This window comes from Venturia canescens, chromosome 3, assembly GCF_019457755.1.
Source record: "Venturia canescens isolate UGA chromosome 3, ASM1945775v1, whole genome shotgun sequence".
NCBI lineage: Eukaryota > Metazoa > Arthropoda > Insecta > Hymenoptera > Ichneumonidae > Venturia > Venturia canescens.
This window is the reverse complement of record NC_057423.1, coordinates 3,576,504-3,594,613: the sequence shown is the minus strand read 5'-3', so window position 1 is coordinate 3,594,613 and position 18,110 is coordinate 3,576,504. Positions and strand designations below refer to the sequence as shown.

General features: G+C 38.6%; 1 long non-coding RNA gene across 1 annotated transcript; it reads left to right on the top strand.

Moving 5' to 3' along the window:
* Nucleotides 1-6,704: 6,704 nt before the first annotated feature.
* Nucleotides 6,705-8,999, top strand: LOC122407738 (uncharacterized). The gene is made up of 3 exons (XR_006260264.1): nt 6,705-7,113; nt 8,010-8,292; nt 8,862-8,999. It is a non-coding gene; the product is annotated as an uncharacterized lncRNA (long non-coding RNA).
* Nucleotides 9,000-18,110: the final 9,111 nt, after the last annotated feature.

The following is an 18,110-nucleotide window of genomic DNA, read 5'->3' as shown; positions in this document are numbered from 1 at the left end:
CATTTTTAAGCAATGCCACGACCCATATTTCGTTTCATCAGCGATTCTCTCCGTTTCGCAACTTTATCGAGAAACGTCTCTATCGATTTTCGGAGGCTGCGCACTCCAATCACTTGCCAAATTAAAAATGATTCTTCTCGGGGCTTCACAGGCAGCGTCGACCGATCATTCACTATTTTATCGCAGTGAGGCCGAACGGGCTCGAGGAAGTTATCAAACTTGACGTTGGGAGGTCGAGGAAACCGAGCGCGATTTTGAACACAGAAACAACAGGACCAAGTGCCATATCACACTTCGGCTTTTTTCCTCCTCTCGTATGTCCAAAGTGTCACGAGGTTTTCTCAAGCGAGCGGAACCTCGCGATAAAACCGCAATCTTCGGTGACAATTGATGAGCAGCGATTCGATTTATTGGTTTTATTTATAAACCAATTTATTCCACGAATCGCTCTCGATTTGACTATTCCGAAGAAAAAGGCAGCAATTATTTTTCCGGCTTTTTTAAGTCGTTCGTTTTATCAGCAATTTACGGTATTGAACTGTCAGCATTGAAACAATAATTACGAATTAATGAGAATAATAATGACGCAATAATCTTCGTGTTTGATGAATCGTCGCTGAGTTTGACAGGAGCTCGTACAAAATTTGCCCACGTGGCAAAAACTTTGTCGCACAAACAACCGAAGAGTTTGAGCATGGAAATTTACGTAGAACGTTCTCCGTCCATTTGGCAGATACAGGACTCTCGATCCCTGAAACAAGCTCCACGATTTTCTCGAGTCTCGACGAAACTTCGATTCATTCAGCCAAATTTTAACAACGTTCACGCAACTTGGAACTAAAGGTGGGAAAATAATGTAACAAAGTTATTTTAAAAAGTCTTTCCCCTGAACGCATCGCTCACGTAATCGTCCAATTGATTATTCATTTGAAATTGATTCGACGAATTGTTTATTTTTGTTTTTAAAGTGAGAAGAAAATTACATAAAAAATTATGAGACGAGATTGAGACTGATTTTGTGAATTCGGGATGGAAAGTCCCATATTTAAGGTGGAATCGCACAAAACAGTGACACGAATGTTTTGAAGAAAAAAAAATAAGCGTAACCCACTTCGGTGGAAGGTGCATGGGGCGCATCAGCGTAGCCGATTCCGTGAAGCTTGCCTGGAATTTGTAAGATCATCATAAAAAAAGTTTGCCAATTAAACATAAAAACTTAAACTTTTATGCTCCGTCAGAATGACGATGATTGTGCACGTCTTCTAAACAAGAATGAAAATAATGACATTGCTGTAAAAACTTAAGGGGCCTACCCGAATTAAAATTTTCAAAAAATCGATTTTTTCACTGCATTTTTCGATAGTATAATTAAGGAGGGTGGCTACCGACGATACAATGTTGCCATGCTAAACCATGTTAAATACATTAAAAATTTCAAAATGATAAGAATTTAATAAAATTTGGTGAACATATTCTTTAGGGCCAAATTTGACAAGACAAATTTTTTAAGATTTTTCTTCTGTACAGTTATCGAGTAATTGATCACTAAAGTTCAAGTGTATAAGCATCGCGTTTACATAATAATAGGTATACATTCCGGACATAAGAAATCTGCTTTAATGCGTAATTACTCGATAACTAAGCAGAAGAAAATTTTGAAAAAAATGGTGTCTTTGCACTTGATGTTGAAGAACATTATCACCAAATTTGATCAATTTCTTATCATTTTGACGAGTGTAGCCACCCTCCTTAAAAGCATCATACCAAAATTTTATAAAGATCCGGGCAGTCCAAGTGTACTTTTGAGCGACGTTTACTTGGCTGTCTGAGTGCGCTAATGCGCTCCGCGTTTAAACGCGTTTTTCTAAAAATTAAGTTTTTGGACGACTCGTTGATAAAATCTCCCGTCACTATTCAACCGATCCTTACCAAAATTTCACCCCATGTTCTTCATGACTATAGAAATGGCGCGTATCATACGAATTTTGAAATTTTGAGCGGAACTATTATTTTTTCTACACAAACAAATGAAAAATACGTGCTTTTTCGTGGTTTTTGGAAAAAATGGCCGGCATTTTGTCATTTTAAAAAAAAATCGAAAATCGTACGATACGCGCTATAGCCATTAACCTATTGAATCTAAAACAATTTTTTTTCTTCGATCATCCATTCCAGAGATTCTATCAACAGCGCACACCCATCTTTTTTTGGACCTGCTTTTTCCCCTACTTTTCTGTACAAAAACCGAGTAAAATAAATATAAAAAAAAAATTTTTGTGTATTTTAAGGGTGTATTTTTAAGCCTAACACTTTCTATATCCATATTTAAAATTTATATCGGTCAAAAAAATTCGTGAAAATAGTCGTTTTTTGGCCGTCTAATCAGGGTAGACCCCTTAAAAATGTTACTAAATATTTTTGCAAGGACGACCAATTGAATACGAAAATGAAGTTCGAATGATCGTTGCAGCCACCGACGCTGAGTTTGTTGTCGTTTCTATGTTTTCCCCAAACTTTGTAATCCTGTTACAAGAAGTTTTGTAAAAAAAAGACACAATCTCGTTTTAATGACGTACGAGGCGATCTTACTCAATTTCTTTCTCAATAAGTGAGAGCTCATCTCGTGACGTATGTGGAGCAAAGTCTTTGGATATGAGAATGAGTACGAAGGCATTGATAGGATGAGAAAGAGACGAGCCCCCACTCGACCACCCACGAAGCTCGGTGAAGTACTTCGTAATATATTTATTCCTCAAAGTTCATCGTACAAAGTACGCAAGATTTCGGAGTTTAAATTGCCGCGTGGATGTTTTGACTGGAATTTAAGTGGAGATAAAGCGAGTGAGGGATTTGCGTCATTTTAAAACTGCGTAGGGTTGCAATTTTAATTGGGTGTAAAGGTTGTTCGAGTTCGGTACAGTAGTTGGCAAAAATTTCACAAATTCCTGTTGAAAATGCACGGAGTGTATTTTGAAAAAAAAATTGTCCCCTAAATTTTTCTACGATCCCGCCTTCAGCAAATATTCGTCAAAGAGAGTCAGCCATTCCGATGGACGGTTGAAGACAAGCTTGAAGCAGACGCTCGCGTTAGCCCCGAAAATCGACAAAAATTCATTTGCAACCGAAAAGAGTACGGCGAAGAAAAATGAAAATTTACTCCCTTTTTTGGCACGCACAATATTTTCTGTTAAAATTACATATATTATATGAGAATCGCAGCGTTTTATTTTTCTCCCCGATGACCCACTGTGTCTGCTGGGGGGAGCTGACGCTTTCGAAATCGCAATCGTCCCACGAGAAAATCGTATTTGCGCATTAACAAACGAAGATACGCATAATTGCGTTAACGTAAGCAAATGGAGAAAAATCGTACGAAGAGGATAAAATGGTATCGAGGTTCGACGACAGCCCGTTCGGCGGACCCCCTGTGGTGCATTACGAGTCACTGACGCCATATTGCATCAGTTCAGGATCTCCCCTTTCGCGCATCTCTTGACATCGCGGGGTTATCTTCCAGTTTATTTACTTCAGTCTACGGCGCCGATTTTCTACCAATGTATCGCGGAATCTGAGCTACGAAAAAGCCTCGAAGATTGCGCGTTGAGAGGATCTCAAACGCTGCGTCAAACCTCCGGAGAAGAAATTATGGTGGTTTAATTAAATGCTTTAATTAATTCATTAAATTAAATCTTCGCGAGAAAAGCAAACTGTAAAGAATTCTTTAGAGCTTGCTTTTCTTGGGCAGATTTTATCGCGATGGGGTGCGATAACCAATTGAGTGAGCAAGTGGTGTGAAAAAGGGCGACGAGGGAGAGCGCCGTGGTCCAGCACGCCGTAGAAGCTGAGCCTCCGCTCTCTCAATTTTCGTTTCCTTTTCCCGACTCGTGGCATTAGTTTTACGCTTCTCGTATAAAAAAATCAAAACCCGAGAGCTTCTTTCGTCCATTTTGGTAAAATGCGTTCGCACGAGCACGCGTGTGACCTTAGACGCAAGTGGCATATCGCTCGTACCGCATACGCGTCATCGTGCAGATTTTGATTTCCGTTCAGCCTTCGGAAGCCGCTTCAAAGCGTGTGCAAACATAAACAAAATTGCGTCAGCTGTTATTTCATTAGCCGTTGCTTGACGAACGTGTTTTTCCATGGTCGATCTTACGTTTATCTCGAAAATCGCCCTTGTTTGAGATCTTTGTTTAAAAGAATAATTGACAACGACTTTTCGGCAAAGGGATCGTTTCGTTTTGAAGCTCAATCGACAGTGGCATTAAATTAAGGTAGTTCATGCACGAAAGGATTTTCTTAAGATATCTTGAAATTTAGACACAGTTTAAAGTCCACTGACAAGCACGTCAAGTATTAAAGGGTTCGTCTTCCTGATTATTTAGATAAACGTGCTTAAATATGAAGAAAAATATACTGGGCTACTTTTCACACAACGAATGAACGCTTCTTACGAAGTTTATGAAAAACGTACACAATAAAAATGAAGCATATAACGAAGGTCTGTGAAAAAATCCAGGACGATTGTCTTACTAGTAATGAAGATATGCTACCTTAAAGATTGAACGAAACTGATAAAATGAGCACTCGTAACCTCACGTTTGCTTATTTCGGCATTTTGTTTCTTCTTGGTTTGGCCCATTCCTGTCACAGCCTTCTGTCTTTTTATCAACACTTTTTTCTTGATCCATTTCTCGTTGTGTTTTCCCTTTGTCCTCTCTAAAGCGATTTTTTACATAAAAAACTATAGTACTTTAGCCAGGGACGAATAAAATTTCGAGTTCAGTCAGCGATTAATCTCCGATCAAGGAGGCTGGATCACGAAATCAAAATATAATCAGAATTTGATAAAATTTCGTGATAACATTCTTTAGCATCAAGTGTACAAATACAATTTTTTTCAAATTTTTTTACCACATGGGTACCGAATAATGGAGCGTTAAATCGAAGTTCTTATGCACGAGATGTATAACTGTATACATGTAAACTCTATGCTTATACACGTGAACTTTAATGTTCAATTACTCGAGAGCTATGTCGTAGAAAAATCTAAAAAAAATGTATATTGTCTTATATATTTTTAATGAATACATTTACCAAATTTTATTAAATTCTTATCATTTTGAAATTCTTCATATGTTTAACATGCTTTAGCATAGCAACATTGTACCGTCGCGATCCACCCTCCTTAATTAATGGCTTGTGATTTCATTCGTTAAACAATAAGTTGAACAAATGTATTTACAACTTTGAATTAATAATTCTGACATGAATTTAGAGTGATAATATCTTTAATTAGGTAGTAAAAATCGAGCCAATTTAGACACCCATAAAACACGATCTTACGGGCCTTACTACCTCAAACTTCAATTCGAGTGGCAAGTAATTAAATTGCTACGTTAACCAGTTTTGATGATTTTTTCACAAGTTCGATGAATTTCGTCATTTTTTCAATGACGTTTGAAAATTTGTTAAAACGCTTGAAAAATCAATCGAACCGGGCAAATATTCGATAAGCACTAGCAGCTGGCAATATCGCATCGTATTTTTTCAGAATGTCACGAACACGTACAACGCTCATAACATTCAGTGCGTGAAGTCACTTATCAGCATTGTTATTTGACTTTAATACTTGAAAAAAGTAACCAGCTCGAGCGCGGGATTGTTTTAAAAACCATGAATTAATCGATTGACCTTGTGTATTGAAGCGAAGACGCGTCATCATCTGTTGTTGCAAAATTTCAAACGTATCGAATCATAAAAGCGAAAAACAAAAGAAATGAAAAACAGCTGATGCCACGTAGCGATGGGCAGCGAGAATTTGAACAATTAACGAGATTACACCTCGCCGAGAAACTCGTCGGACGTAATCGGAATCAAAAGCTCTCTAAATTAACAACAAATCCCACGAGATTATGTGCCGCTCGTAAGTAAATGGCTCAAAAGGTCAGTGGGAAACAATACAATTAAGAGAAATTCCATCTCGCAAACGGGGAGGTCGCGACCTCTCGGACCTTTAAAAGTTTCCATCGGAAGATTCGAACTATTAACCGATGAAGGAAAATCATCGTAAGATACAGTGGAATCTCAATTATTTTCCTTCACTGAAATCATGGCATTTTCAGATCACTTCTAGTTCGACGACACAATCTCATTGGTCCAAACCACAAGTATTTTTAGTTAAAACATCGAAACTCCATTTCCACAGAAACATCGAGTATACCAGAGAAATGCACATTTAGCAAAATACTCGAGACTGAAAAGTAACAAAGCCCTCACTATAAGTGGAAACTAACCTAGCGAGGTTACCCCAAGCAGAGAGGTTATCACTGATAACTGAATAGCCTTTAATTGTGTGCGAAAATACCACGTGTATTACGGAATCATTGTTATTATAAATAGATTGATAACAGCAGTTATTTCTCAATTGGAAGCTTATAGAAGATTATTTGAGGACTCAACCGGTTATTTTATCACGAATTCACTGCAAGTAATAACTCGAGAATGCAGTAGCTCGGATTGGAGATCCAATGGGGAGATTTCTGTGGAGTCAAACTTCGAATTTCACTGCGGTAAGAGCCTAGAAATTTTATTTTGTGATTTTACCAAATCAGCTCTCTCAATTTCGGTACATTTTTCCATCAATTTTTCTGCCATTTCTTCTACTTTCGTTTTTTTTTTTTATTTATCCGATGGCGTCGAGAATTATCTCGAGCATCAACGCCCTCATTTTTCTAACGTCACAAAAAATGTTCCATACCAAATCCACGAAGTTTGAAAGAATCGCTACCGTGGAAACGTTGATTTAGTTCTCGATCGGGAGTGAACGAACTGATCTGATTTATTCGTCCGATCGGAATGGTCGGATTGCAAAACGTTTATAAACAAGAGAGCTTATCCGAAGCACACGTTCTCTCGGTCAGGTTCGCAGGCTCGCGCAGACGGTTCACGTTGTCATAGAGGCAGCAAGGGCGGCATATATGAGAAGGCACATACAACAGCGCGCTAATATTAGCGTTGCAACACGCTAACCTAGCTCCCAGCTTATTCTTGGCACAGACCAGCTGCTTGTTGCCTTGCCAGAGTCAAGGTCACGGCGTTATACCAGAACAAGTAGTTCAGCTTGCTTTTTCACTTCAAATTAGACATTTTCTATAACTCATCTCATTTTTTATCACACCTTTTGAATAATTTGTTTTTCACGATATTTTACCCGGTGACGAGTGCAATCTTTGCTACCAGTCTCTGCATTTTTTCAGTCTCGTTATCGAATCATTTTTTGAAATAGTTCTGTTTTCCATGCTGCAGAAGTTGGTCCAATACGCTGTCGAAGCAATCGCGTTTATCAATCGAATTTGCCCAAGAATTTCGAAAACGATTCGACGTGTCGGATTACAAGTAGAAAAAATTTATCAAAATTTGTTTGATTGTATTTTTTCGATGAATTTATAATTGCGTCCCAATGAAATATGGCAAAACGAAATTTCGTTCATTTCCTTTTCGAGTCTCGGCCGGGCCACGTTAAGGAGGTCCAAGCGTATCTTATGGAAAAATTATTCTCCAACTTTGCGCAATAACATTTTTCAAACAGAAACCTTAAGACAGTATTAAACTTCTGGCGGAATATGCTGATGATTCACCGTCTCGAAATTGAGATATTTATTGTTGAAGTTCGCTATTTTTTGAAAGCTTCCTCAAGAGCCCATGTTTAACCTGTCATTTTCAACAATGATTATCTCGATTACCAGACGGTGAAACCTCTCCAAATTTCTCTCACATAATTAAGCACTGCTCAACAAGATTCACGCTAATTTCCAATCCATTAATTTGGAATAATAAAATCTATTTTTCGTATTGTATCCTACATGTATCGCTTGAACTTCCTTAAACTAGAAAAAGTTTGTCTCTAATCCGATCGCGGGAAGCAACTGCTCAAATAAACCAGATTCTTCAGATTGAGCAGAGCAACAGATTTTTTTTTCTTCATTTCCATTTACCTACACCTACAGAGCATGTTGACTAATGATAATTAAGGGGCGAGAATATGGATCGTGATGCTTGACTGGACCTCGAGTGATCGCTTCGATAATTCCAGTGGACCATAAGTTCTTCAACCCTGCAACGATCTTAGCCATAATTGGTCTAACGGAATATCGGTGGAGGAGCCATTCGGTATTCAGAAGTCAAACTTCAGAAGATTCCAAAAAATTGACTTGAAAAATTTTCTTTTAAAAATTTGGAAGTGAATGCGGGGCCCGAAAATATTTCAGCTGTCAGGCTCAAAATCGAACGGTAACTAGAACGGTTTTCCAGGTTTTTCTACTCTCGTTTCGTCTTTCATGGTTTTAACCCTAGAACGCATGACTGGGGTGTGAGCACACCCCACGCGAACTTCAAACCACGCTCCCGTCCTAACAAGCGACATTATCGACTGATTATCGACGGATTTTTTTTATATATAAATTCAATTGAAATTAGTTTTATCGTGCATCATTTTTTTCGTTATAAAAAAACGAAGAAAATGGTGTAGGATAAAGTCAGTTTAGCATCGTAGGACCGGATTTATAAGCAAAAAAAGAGTGGGGTGCGTTCAAACCCCGGTCATGAGGTTGAGGGTATGAAAAAAGGCACACGAGGTGTAGGGTTAAATCACTAAAAAATTACGAATTTAGTGAATTTATTTTGGTGACTGGACGTGGGTGATTGGAATCATTGATTACTTCTATGGATTCATGCCAAAAATTAAAGAAGAAGGAATTAAGGAAATCATCCAAAGTTTTTTTGTTCTACCAATAAAACTGAGACAGAAATTATGAAAAAATAATCAACGAAACAAATAATGTTTGAATTTATTGTTTTAGAGAAGCCGAGCCAACGTAACCGTGATGACCGATGGAATTTTTTTTGGTCCAACCGCTTAAGGGAGTACGAGCCCACGAAAGATCGTACGAAAATTTGTATTAGCAAAAAAGCGGATCAATAAATGAAAATATTCTTGTTCGAACAATTTTTGGAAAAGAAATTCATGAAAATTTCTTATCTGAATCCTCGTTAAGGTACTTCTTCGCCCTATGAACTGTTCGTCATTGATTTTCTGATTCCCTGAGTGATGAGTGAATAGGAACAATTACATTGAATTTCTCACGTACGACTCAGACTTGTCGTACTCTTCGAATTAAATTATTCCAGCGATTCTCCAATCTGCTGATCACGTTGAAAATTCGAGCGTTTTTTTAACCGAAAAAAATGGAATTCTCATTTCTTTTCTTACAGCATAAGCATTATAAGTTTAGATACTACCTACATAAAATTATAAGGGAAAGGGGGCTACTTTTATCGAGCGTAGCGAGTGATTACTTAATCGAAAGTGAGCAGACCCTGCATCGCGATGCCAGGCTTCGTCGAGCAACTGGGTCGAGAGTGTTCGCTGACTCGCAGACGTATACTTCTCTTTCAGTTGCTTATTTCTTTTTTCTCCTGTTTTTGTCTACTCTCTACATCGGTATATCTATTCGCAAATTTACTTCACTCTCAATCCTTGCGTTTTGTTTTCCTGTGCCTCTTGCTGTAAAAAAAGTGGAAAAAAAGTTCGAGTACGTTGTTGAATTGGAAGGAATTTGTAATTTTTTATCAAACGATCGCTTTTTCATTGGACGAGTCCAATTTTCATTGGAATGACGAATTTAATCGTTGTTTTTTGGATTATTCAATTTTATTAGCGTTTTCAGCGACAGCGGTCTTAATTAATTTTTTGTTTTTTGTTTTTTAATAGTGATTATTGTCTCAGGATAATTTTGCCGCATTCAAGTTTATTTCGCAACAGTGCCATCTGGGTAATAGCTGTCACTTTAATAATTATTAAATCCGCAAAACATTACGTCAGTTGGACCAGAGCAGTCCTCGCAGGCTGCTGTGATAGCGCTCGCTAGAATCACGAGTACAATAAAGAGTTGCACAATTCGATTATAATTTTCTCTCCTCGTAGCCCAAACTCACGTCTTTCACCCCGAGATTTTAAAATAAATTAATCAACTAATTGAGACCCCGTGTTCATGAAAGATAAAACTATAAGATTACTGGCTCCCTCATTCGATCACGATTTGATAAAATTTCTACGGCTACCATGCTACGTGAGGGACGTAAAAAACCATCAAAGTTATTATAAGCTGTTTGTCAATTTCTTTTAAGGGGAGGTCCTGCTTTAGAAAGTCAAAACTATCGATTTGTTTTCTGGAGGTCGTATAATTATTGTCTGCAACGAAAATTCCAATTTTTTCCCCATTTTCATATATTTTTCTTCCATATGAACTTATGTTAATCCGAAAAAATTACGAAATTTTATATTTATAGCACGCTGAAGTGACATTCTTCTTCTTTAGAAGCGTTTTTTTGTTCGAAGTCGCTAAAAATATAAAATTTCGGAATTTTTTTGGGTTTTTTAAAATTCATATGGAAGGAAAATATATGAAAATGGAAATGAATTTGGAATTTTTGTTGCAAACAATAATTACGATCTCCACATTGTACGAAGCTATGAAACTTCGACAATCAGACTTACAATTTCTCATGAACATTTTCATCTTCAAATTTATTGTACAAATACCAGAATCGTGGATTGGTAAGTGAATTCGTAAACGCGTCTATTAATATCGACACTTGAAGTAGACTGAAATGAGAACTTGAGCCAGAACCGAAACGTGTACGAATCCGAAAAGAAGCTGCTGCGTCTCTAAAAATGACTGAATTACGAGTTCAGAAGGAAAAAAACGCTTTGATAAATAATTGCATCAAATGTAGTCCTCCGAAACGCCTTTTCTGGTTCGACAATCGTGAATCCGAATACACTTGATTCTATAACTAGATTTTTTGCGACGGTTTGCGATTAGACTCGTGCCTCAAGAACGCCTGATAATAGAGGTTTTTTGTGAATTTTGACATGTGCGAAAAGATAAGGAAAAAGAGCACGCGAAGAGGGTCGAACTTGAGTCGAGTTTGACTCGTGGCAAGAAAGAAATAAAAAAATATGAAAAATGATGTCTTCGTTATAATTGCGGTTCTTCAGGCACTCCATTCCGCAGGAGCTCCTTGCCCCGCGTCTCCAGACATGCGAGTATCGCCAGTAATTTGCCGAAGACAATAAAAAGTCAAATGTCTTCGGAGCATGAACTCGATAAGAGATAACGTAATCGAATTTTCCGTTTTAACGTAATAATTAAGTCTTGCCGATAAAAAAAGTAACGCATTTCTTTAGTCGATGCTTCCAGCAGAGCCATGAAAGCTTCTCCTACGTTGAAAAATAAGCGATTAGAAAAGCTGGTTAATTAGAATACGTGTTGACGCGTATTACAGTTATTGCGTGTTTTTTTCACTAATTTCCATCACGTATGAATCGCATGTACAGGGTGTCCCACGAGCCTAGGACCGTACTTGGAAAATTGTCCATCGAATTCCGTTGCCATAAACCCCCAAGCTTTTTTGGTCCACCCGGTCTTCCCGATGATTCACCGACGCGAGAGATGAACCGACCGAAAAGCTTTGGGGATGCACGCACCTTTAAGGGCAACTGCACACTCGCCATGCGGTTCAGGACTCGGATCACCGACTCCTCCATCGTACAGGCAGTATTTCAATCGGAATTAATCTCAATAACGAACCCCGATGTCCCAAAGGACATGAAATAACGACGAAGAGGTTAATCGTATGAGAATAAATGGGAGTACACCCAAGCAAAATACTAGTTGTGATATCCCGTAATGAAAGTGAAATCGAGGACACTAGGAGTGTGCCGCACCCCAATGAGGCCTAGCAGTGCCATAAACTCGCGCTGATTCCTTCGCGACTCTTGCCACAACTGTCCAAGCATTGCGATGCGAGTTCAAGACTGACTGGTGCTGCTATTATATGGATATTGAGTGCGCTGCTCAACACGCGATTCAATTTACATTGACGGCATCGCAACACATTTTCAATTTTCCAACTTGTTCATTGCTCATTTCTGTTGTTATCTGAGATTATTCGAGGATGTATTTCGGGCTTGTGGAGAAAACGAGGCTTTTTTTCTACGACGGATTTTTAGAACAGTTTTTGTAGGATCGTCAGAGCCAATCGGGGAGGTTTTTCTTATCGGGGCTAGTCGAGCTCACTTCGTCTCGGAGCACTGGATTCGCCATTTTATGATCAAATCGATGGGTCGCGAACGCGGGGTCCGGAGAATGGAACGCTGCAGGACTTTTTGCTTCGGGAATTCATCATTCTCCAAGTGCGTCGCGGGGCAGGAGTTCCATTTCGCGAATAGCCGCGACCCGATTTCGGGTGCTCGCTCCTTCGCTTTTGGAATGCGAACACTTTTGGTGTTATTTATTCCAGGAAAGGTCTCAAGGAAGGAATCAAGAGTGATGGTAGTTCGTATAAAATTCAGGGATGAATCGGAGCCTCGATTGTGAGGCTTCGATTGTACCGGAGATGAGGCTTTGTCTTCGAGGAACGCTTTCACTTTTTTCATCTCCTCTCTGAATTTGGAGGAACGAAAAAAGCTCAATTAGCCCTTTTTTGCTTTCGGGTGATCGCGTACATTCGTCTGTTTATTTCCGCCCTTTTTTACCTCGTTCTCACAATTTTTCACGACCGTCATTAATTTCGTGCTGCGCTTTTGTTTCTTTTTTCTTTCTCCGTCTCTCTGCCGTTTTCGAACTTCGCTCTCTTCTCCCTCCCCCATGCTCCGTGCTTCTCTTCACTTTTTATACTCATTTTTTCCCATCTCCAGCTCAATGTTTTTTCTTCGTGTTTTTTGTTCCGTGCCTTTCTCTTCCTCGGTGCGCAGCTTCGGCTCTGCTTAACGAAACCTCGCGCGGCACTGCGCGCTCGCTCCTTTGTAGCGCAGCAACGCGGATTGAGGAAAGGAGAGGAATTGAGTAGAAGCGGATCGAGAGAAAATTACGGCGATGGGTGAGAGGAAGTCAGAAAGAAGGGGATACAGAACCAGCTCAGACTCCACGACGTAGTCATCGGTGAGATCCTTATGTAACCGACCTCAATTCCGGCGAGTTAACCGGGACAAAGTACTACTGGTATTGCAACAAAAACATCACGTTCATCATGCAACTTTGATTTTACCTAAATTTGCTTAACCAGAGTCACGTCATTAAGAAGTTCTTTTGAGTAGGAAAACGAATGAATTATTAACGCTTGAATGCGATCGAATGTTTTTAATGCTTTTTTTATTATTATTATTTTTTTTTTTTTTATTGAAAGTCATTGAACTTCCGAATCAATGATTGCAAGTGGTTCGACTTCAATTTGTTTTGACAAAATTTAGCAATTGAAACTTTGGGGTATTTTGTCGTGGGTTGTTGGTTGGAGGCAGTTCGCATTTTGTGGTTTTTCTTAAGGGGAGTCCTGCTTTAAAAAGTTAAAAAAATCGAGGGTTTTTGGAAATGTTTTTAGGAGATACGGAAATAACTGAACGCTGGCGAACTTTTCGATGTAGTTTTAAGGATATTTCAAGAGTACAAAAACATTATTTTAATGTGGGATTGTCGAAGTTTCTCAGCTGCAGACGCAATGTGGAGATCGTAATTATTGTCTGCAACGAAAATTACAATTTTTTTTTCCATTTTCATATATTTTTCTTCCACATGAGCCTACCAAAACCTGAAAAAATTGCGAAGTTCTATATATTTACAGCACGTTGAAGTAACATTCTTCTTCTTTAGAAGCGTTTTTTTTGTTCAAAGTCGCTAAAAACATATAATTTCGGAATTTTTTCGGGTTTTTATAGGTTCATATGGAAGGTAAATATATGAAAACGGAAAAAACTTTGGAATTTTTGTTCCAAACAATAATTACGATCTCCACATTTTATGCAGCTGAGAAGCTTCGGGAATCAGAGTTTGCGCATAATCCATGTACAAATTAGTATTTCTCACATTAAAAAAATATTTTTGTACTCTTGAAAAAGTTCGCTGTGGTAAGTTAATTCCGTCTGTCCCAAAAAAATCCCGAAAACAATCGATTTTTTTGACTTCCTCAAGCAGGAACCCCTTAATAATTACGATTGACAAAAATTTAGAGGGGTAATCAAACCGCTCGACTCGCTGATTTCGAGAGCGAAAATTTTTCATTTTTAGAATAATTTCACGTTGTTTTTTCACCGGTAGCCTCATTATCTTGCACGATAATTAGTCGCTTGACGCTGGTTATGCTAATTACCCCAACGAAAGTAAGACGACGCTCGTTCGTCGCAATAACCGTGTGATCGGGGTGATTTAATATGGAGCGGATTTGCGACAAACGCGCATTGTCGTTTAATGAGAACGATAAGAATCGCTTTTGCAATATTCCCAAGTATAAGCGAATTGGGAATTGTTTTGGAGGCAAAGTATCATCGGGCGATTTATCCACAACTACTCCCATTCTAAGTGCGATGGACATCGATGAAGCGACGAAAAAAATGGAGTAATTCTCAGCCCTCGATAAATATTCATGGGGAAACTACGACTCCGATCACGTAGTCGAATTCTCTGAACAATTTGGCACTGTTTTATAATAAAATTTTTGCGTCTCTTTGTTTTCAGCTCATATTTAAGGCCCTGTTTTCCATCCCGATCTTTCAATACTCGCGGTGGAAATTCGTTTGAATTGAGAACGTATTCAATACGTTAAACTCAATAAATAGCGAAGGTTCTGGAACCAAATTTTTGGAGCAAACATGCTTGCAAGTTCGAAGGGTTCGAAGTGAATGAAAAGAAACCTGCATTAATTCAGACCGTATCTGTATCATTTTTAATTCAAATAAAAATAATTCAGTCCCCCAATTTCCTCACTCCAACTTCACAGTTTGATTACGTATCCTGCGTCCATTGGAGTCGAAGCCTATTCTAGAGACTTCTAAAATAAATTTCAAACCTTCCTAGATTTCTCGAAGCGAAAAAATTCTTTGAATGGAGAGTGAAGAAAGCTTCATTTTCTTGAACGAGCACGGTACCTGCTCCAAAGCGATTCCAAGAGTGCATTTAAAAACAAAAAACAATAGTGAGATAATCGTAGGTCGAAAAGAATGACATTTCGATGCCTACATGAATAAGTACAACGTTGGTCTCTTTGTATCATCAATAAGCCACTTCCTATTATGCGGCTCTACGAATCGCGGATGTGAGCTCGAAAGCCACACAGTTTCATTTATTATTCAACGAATACACGCGTTTTATGCGTCGGTAGATAAATGCAATTGAGTGCGTATGGTAAACGATGAGCAAAAAATTTACGCGTATTTGTAAGTCGATGTGTCAAGTCTCATGTCGTAGGTAAATACATGCATGTATTCATTAGTAGAGGGAGATCTATATGGTGGGGAGGAAGTGAAAGTGAGTTGAGTATTGCTTAGGAAGCCTCTGTGGACTCCCAGCGACTCTCAAATGTAAAAAAACACCCTGTGAGAAGATTGTCCAAAGTAATGAATAGTTGAACAAAGCATTTAATAAATTACAATAAAATTTGCATCATTTTATTCCTATATTGATGAATGCAGGGATGAGTTTCGGAGTATTGGGGGCTGCGAGAGCTAATTTTCGATGAGAAAACTCAACGAAAAGCGTTTTTTATGACGATCGTAATAAAACGTTCGATAACGTAACGAGCAATGAAGATATATAATTACTCCTATAAAAAGAACTGCTGGTACTTGAATGCGATTTGAAGAATAAAAAACTCGAGTGGAAAGAGCGATTCGTAACCTTCGTTACGAAATCTCATCAAAAATGAAATAAAATTATTTCAAGTTAACGTTCTTTTTGTTCCGACTCCAAGACGAGCGCATCCGTGATTTACAATTATCAATTAACTTCAACGATCTCAAGGTAGTTCATGCACCAAACGATTTTCTTAAGAAAGTCTTGAAATTTACACAGATTTTAAATGAATAGACGACTGACAAACGCATCAAATTTTAAAGGGTTCGTCTTATTGGTTATTGAGATAAACGTGCTTAAATATGAAAAAAAATACACAGGGCTACAGGGACTATGCGTAAAAAATCGCTTATCTTGTCATATAACGAAGGAACGCTTCTTACGAATTTCATGAAAAACGTACACGGTAACAATCAAGTATATAACGACGGTCTGGGAAAAAATTCGAGACGATTGTCTTACTAATAATAAAGATATATTACGTTAAAGATTCAACGAAATTGGTATTGAGCACTCGTAACCTCACATTTGCTTATTTCAGCATTTTGTTCTTCTTCCCTTGGCCCTTTCTTGTCACAGCCTTCTGCCTTTTTATTAATACATTTTTCTTGATCCATTTCCCCTTGTGTTTTCCCTTTACGCTCTCTAAAGCGATTTTTTACCATAAAAACTATAGCATTTTCGCCAGGGACGAATAAAATTTGGAGTTCAGTCAGCGATGGATCTACGATTAATTAATGGCTTGTAATTTCATTCGCTAAAAAGTGAGTTGACAAAATTTATTTATAATGTCGAATTAATGACTCTGACATCGATTTAAAGTGTTTAAGTTAGGATAATAATTAGGGAGTATAAATAGATCCAACTTAGAAACCCATAAAATACGATCCTTCGGGCGTGATCTACCTTAAAATCTTCTTCCAGTCTCGTATTTATTTGCTCAACTAAACCTCCCGTTTATCGCCTATTTAACTTTTGCTTTTACTCTCTTGTGTGGTCATCTCGCTTTCACTAGATTTGGCATTGAGAATTCCACTCTGTTACGAACCTCCCATCTGCGTAGTATCATGCACACGGATGATTGTACGAGTATAGGGCGTCCTTTGAGTTGATCTCGAGCCTTGAGGAACGCGGAGATTGTAAAATTTCTAGTCGGAAAGTCCTCAGAGATTTTCATCTCCGATGCTTCGTTTAGAAAATATTCATGAACCAGTGACAGCCAATCCGAGGCCCTGGGGAGGCTGGAAAGTGGTGGGAGGTGGTGGGGATCCACCCATCCGAACAGAGCCCACGCCCACTGCTTCCTATCGGCGTTCCAGATTCGCTGCAACCAACTATTCAACGTCTCAGCAACTGTGCATCGAACGAAAACATCGTTAAGGACTTTTCTTCTAAAAATTTTGCATTATTCTTTAAATAAACCGCAGAAATAACTTTTTGCACACGGTGTATTAGCGCTTGTCTGCGTCCCCTATTCTCGTACGCCCGATAATACGTGAGCACACATAAATGCAGATAGCACAAAATGTATCCGACTTTCTTACGTGGGTTTTCCTCCTAACGTGGTGCATGCCATAATAAGTGTCACGGCCTTAACCGTCCATTGGCGTTAATTATGCAATGAGCTCTAGTATGACATCAGAGAAATACTAAGTCCAATTGTATAGTTTTGTTCCCGACCAAATTTCTAGCACGGATTTATCAGCGCGATCGTGCACAGACGGTTGTCTGGAACGTAGAAAAAAAGTCGAAATGATGGTTGCTTCGAGGAGCGAGTTTTTAGCACTCGTCGTTGCTGCTACGGGTCTCCGTGACCCAGCGATAGGATGCTCGTGAATCTTGAAAACATTCGCTACTTTTCGACTACTTTTTTAGCAGGAGGGACAAAAAATTGTTGCCTCTGAGCAAATGGAATGAGGCTCAACGACAGGAAATACGTCTGGAACAAATGGAACGGGATCCATCTTAAGGCGGTTGGATATTAAGGCTTTTTGGTCTTTCCAAATTTCCCAATAGCTTCGCAGCTTTAATTAACGAACCTTCGACGACTTGTGGATTCAACATTTTTTCGTTGATCTACCAAAATAATTGGCTGATCATTACAAGCTCGATCTTCGGCGTATTCCTTTCGTTTCTCGAATTCACAAACTTTTTATTCTCTACAAAAACTGCTATTTTTTCCTTCGCTCATTATTTATTTTGCTATCGCACTCGTTGTCGTTGTACTACATCAATCTCTTTCTTATTAATTGCATTCTGTAACATATGAGAACGTCTTTCGTTGTGTACCATTGAAGTAGCGAGGATTATTTATACTTGAAGACTGTAATATGCATAATGCATATACTCTCGTTCATCTAAGTTTCTTATTCAACCTTTTTTCGTATTCCAGAGAGGAAAGATCTCTTTTCTCTCCCTCTCTTC